The 5,058-nt window shown below is 43.3% G+C and overlaps 1 pseudogene; it reads right to left on the bottom strand.

The window, feature by feature from the left end:
- Positions 1-285: 285 nt before the first annotated feature.
- On the bottom strand, positions 286-3,354 carry LOC148479147 (E3 ubiquitin/ISG15 ligase TRIM25-like; annotated as a pseudogene).
- Positions 3,355-5,058: the final 1,704 nt, after the last annotated feature.

Below are 5,058 nucleotides of genomic sequence, written 5' to 3'. Positions count from 1 at the left end.
GAATACCTGGGGGTACCGGAGTACCGGTATGCATCCTGTGCATTATGAGAAAGGCGACTGCTATAGGTGAGCTTATTGGTCTTGGTTCTGAAAGCTTTTGCTTGAGAATATTGTTCATGATAGAGATACATTGTTACCATTAATGGTATGTAAAGAAACAGGGTTCTAGAAAAAAGCTCTATGAAGAACATATATTATTTGTATTGTTCGGCTAATACAAGGTAAAGAACTGTTGGTGTTTGGATAAGTAGTATTGACTGTTATGTTTTTTAAAAGTGTGTTTTACTTTTGAATACAAAAGGAGAAATAAAAACAATGTTACACTGCATAAAACTAAGAGATAGGTACAAAGTACAATATAACAATTGTGTCCTGAGCCAATCCAGAAGACTTGTAAAAGTGATGTTATGGTCTAACGGGACAGTATCAGAGATGGGGTGTGAGGAGCACAAGAGGGATGCGGTACAAAAGATCGACAATTCCTAGATCAACAATCAACAGGTGGATACCAGATAGTCGACATCCACTAGGGTCGACATGATGAAAAGGCAGACCCTTCTCCCCTTGTCCAGACAGCCCTCCCTGCCCTACGCCACCCACTCCATCCATGTCTAGCCATCCCTGTGCCCAATGGGTACAGCTCTCACTGTCCTGCAGTTCCCCTTCCTTCTGGCTTTTATTTATGTGTCATTTCCTGCATGTAATAACATTGGGGTCAGGGGTTACAGCAGGAATATAACGGATACTGTACAACTTCCATACTGCGTGGGCCAATCACTGATCAGGCTGTGCCGATACCACATCACATGGCCTGACATAGATTCCCTAAAGCTGTGCCTCTTACATCCAGTCCTCAGGGCACCTAAACAGGGCATGTTTTCTATATATCTTTCCTGGTGCACAGGTGTATTCATTACTGACTGTGGGGGAGATGTATCAAAGCTTGGAGAGAGAAGTTGCCCAAAGCAACCATTCAGTTTCTGTCATATATCTAGCACAGCCTATAAAATGACTGTTAGAAGCAGATTGGTTAGTATGGGCTATAGCTTCTCCACTTTATCTCTCTCCAAGATTTGATACATCTCCCCCTGACACATTTTAAAAGATCCACAGGTTGTGCTAATTATTTCATTTGTGAATCTGTGAGGAGAGATGGAAAACATGCACTGTTAGTGTGTCCCAAGGACTGGGTATGAGAATCACCGCCATAGAGAGACAGGAGATTATTATTATTATAAGAGGTAACTTTCCTTAGTCCTATAATATATTACTTTTCTGTTGTTCTCCCCTCTGTAAGTGTCAAAAGGATAATACCCATATGAATAATATCGACAGGGATAAAAGGTTGACATTCAAGTGGTCGAAAAAAAATCAGCTGCTGTGGAACTACACATTCCAGCATGCCCTGCCACAGTTTTGCTGTTAGGGCTTGTTGCTGGGATGTGTAGTTCCACAACAGCTGGAGTACCACTGGTTGCCCACCCCTAGACCACGGTATTAGGATACACACTGGGTGATAGACAGATATTGCAGCCAACCACAGATGTCAGTGAGCCAGAGGTGAATATATCCCACAGAGATGTATATTTATAGATTTATAATTAGAGTTTCTAACACACCAACATGGGAACACATACAGCCACACTGGTCACATGGGGAGGGGCTCAGCTGTAGCTCCACCCAGTGATTCATTCTGTTGGCTGAATGTTCCTCCAATCAGATTCCCCTCCCTGTGATGTCACCAGTCTCTGGGCAGGTTTGTTATGGTAATTTCTCCCAGCTCCTGACTACCCCACATATAGTTATATGACCTCCCCACCCTACCCATAATGCAGCATGAAGGGGCTCAGTGAGGGTGGCAGTGTAGGTGTGTAAGTGTCTGATGGGGTCACACAGAGAATAAAAGGACAGCTGTCCTGCCTCATAATCCAGGTATATCCTCACTCTGTCATAGGGGATAATATTAGGTAACCGGATCCCTGTACTGTCATGTATCACTGAGTACTGATTATAATACCTACACAAACACCAGGACTTGTTATTACCTCCAATGTATGCCTGACGTCCTATCCTGTCTATACTGGGATAACACATCCCCACCTTCCAGTCCCCTGATTTACTGACATCCACTTCCCAGTAATATCGCCCTGAGGAGAATCCCCTGGTGCTTATTACCTGATGTCCCTGAAATCTATCTGGTGTTACTGGGTGATTCTGGTTTATATGTGACCTGAATGCAGTTTTACTGTCACCTGATATCTGTATATAATTACCTGCTGTGGTTACATGCAGTAATAGGTCTGTAGGTTCCTGCACATAGATCCCTGTATTTATACCTGTTATTATATCAGATAATGTGTGTAATGTCCCTGAGATGAGACCCACATCCAGATCTCCTGCACCATGGACCTGGTTATCATGTCTCTCTGTGTCCTCAGTATCACACAAGTCACCTGTGTCTGGTTCCTGTAAGACAGTCACTGGATCACACATGTTACACAGCTCCTCAATGTGACGCATCTTCCTGGACAGCTCGTCCTTCTTTATTTCCAGCTGCTGGATCAGAACAGAGACTGAGAGTGAAATGCGCTGTTCCTGCCTGGAGATCTCACTCAGGACTCTCTTCTCCAGGTCCTCCAGCTGTCTCCTGATGTCTCTAAACAGGGCAGTGACTGTCTCTGTTACACCAGCTGCTTTTCCCTGATCTTCTCTCCTGCGCTCCTGCAGACTCTGGACTCTTTTCTCAGCCTCCGCTCTCTTTGTGGTCAGTTTCTGCAGAACATTTCTCAGTTTTTTCTTTTTCTTGTCAGAGGCCTCATCCAGCGACTCCAACCGATGTCCCCGATGTTCACCAGCTGAACAGTACACACAGATACAGGCAGCATCCTGAGTGCAGTAATACTCCAAGATCTTCTTATGGACGGAGCATTTCCTGTTCCCCAGGGAATTGATGAGATCACATAAGACATGTTCTGCTGACTTGCTGTGTACTCTCAGGTGTTTATCACACAGAGAAGCCTCACACATCAGACAGGATTTAGCAGCAGGTACAGGAGAGTCCACACAGTAAGTGCAGAAGATCTCAGTCTCCTCCTGATCTGGCCAAGTAGACAGGAAGCTCCCCACTATGTTACACAGAGGGATGTTCCTCGGCAATGCAGGATGCTCTTGACACTCTGTTCTGCACTCAGGACAGATATAAACTCCAGACCCCTCCTGTGCATCCAGCACACGACCAATACAGACTCGGCAGAAGTTGTGGCCACATCTCAGGGTTACAGGATCTGTATATATGCTCAGACAGATGGAACAGTCCAACTCCTGTCTCAGATCAGCCGACGCCATCGCTGGAAGTAGGAGAGAGAAATGACAGTTTACTCTGACACTCAGAAACCAGTGGGGTCACATTCTGCACACAGGGCGAGGCTGAGAGTTATAATAAGGGACACAGCCAACATCACACTGAAAAATGCACTGACTTTGCAAATAGTCATTTAATACACTGAAAATTATTAATTATGTACATTTTGAACAGAATGTACAAAAAAAAGATGGGGGTCTTTTTCTTGTCACGTTTGTCCTTTACAAGAAACAAAAATATCTTTGATATTAAATATACAAATTTTATATTTAAACTATTTGGTGTTTTTTTCAAATCCCAAAATGGTGCGTTATCTCTGCTGTATTAGTGAAGGTTGCTTTTATGTAATTGGGGACTAACAGCAGCGTATTTGTTGCAGAGAATATAAATACAGGTTGAGTCTCCCATATCCAAAATGCTTGGGACCAAGGGTATTTTGGATAACTGAATATTCCGTATTTTGGAATATTTGCATATCATAATGAAATATCTTGGCAATGGGACCCAAATATACACACAGAATGCATTTATGTCTTTTATACAGCTTATACACACAGAATGCATTTATGTGTTATATGCACCTTATACACAGACAGCCTGCAGGTCATTTTATACAATATTTTCAATAATTTTGTGGCTCAAGCAAAGTTTGTGTACAGAAATGAAATTAATTTATGTTTCATATACACCTTATACACACAGCCTGAATGTAATTTTATACAATATTTGTAATAATTTGTGCCTTAGACAAAGTTTGTGTACATTGAACCATCAAAAATCAAAGGTTTCATTATCTCAGTCATGCCAAAATTATTCCGTATTTAGGAATATTTGGATATGGGAGACTCAACCTGTAGTGTACAACACGGGCGCATGTGATGTTACCTGGGGTAAACCAAACGCATGTGCTACTCCTGCCGCCTGGCACACACCCCGAGCTATGGGTGACTACACACTATTGTGCCAGCACTTTTATTTTACAGTCATTTATACCAATTTGTGACCATCCTGCATTAGCTCCATAGTGTGCTCTGGCTGTGCAGCATCGTATTAGGCAACATGTGTCACTTGTTTGTGAAGAAATACACATCTCATCACACTGGGACTTGTAGTGCTACACAGTGCTAAGATTATACGTACAGGGGGTGCTGCAATGGTGCCAAAGCTCCTATAAGGGGGATCAGTGCCAGCTGCCCATAGGCCAATGGTGGGAAAGTAGTAGGACGGGCAGCTATGTGCATCCCACCTTTATTACCTATACAGCCCTGCCAGCAAGTGGGCAGCAGCAGGAGCTGATCTGGGCTAGCAGGATATAAAGGAAGGGTAGGGGGAGGAAGGCAGCACTCGTACCCCAGATTCTTTCTCCCCCACATTATAATTATTATTATCCTTTATTTATATGGCGCCACAAGTGTTCCGCAGCGCCTTACACAGTACATAAACAAATAATTTGACAACTGACTTACAGTAAAAAAATAGGACAAGGACATGGATAATATACATTGATACATAAGTGACCATAACACCTAGATATGCAACAGAGTGTAAGCAACCAAGTGTTAGGTGCCCTGGTGGGGGGTAAGAAGTAGATGAAAGTAAAGTAAGGAGAAGCACAAGAGGGTAGAGGCCCTGCTCGTAAGAGCTTACATTCTAAAGGGGGGGGGCAGACAAACAGGTTTGACACAGATGGGGTAAAC

This window comes from Taudactylus pleione, unplaced genomic scaffold, assembly GCF_031769625.1.
Source record: "Taudactylus pleione unplaced genomic scaffold, aTauple2 ptg000634l, whole genome shotgun sequence".
In the NCBI taxonomy this organism is placed as follows: Eukaryota; Metazoa; Chordata; class Amphibia; order Anura; family Myobatrachidae; genus Taudactylus; species Taudactylus pleione.
The sequence above is the reverse complement of the archived record's forward strand: the minus strand, read 5'-3'. Positions and strand labels throughout refer to the sequence as shown.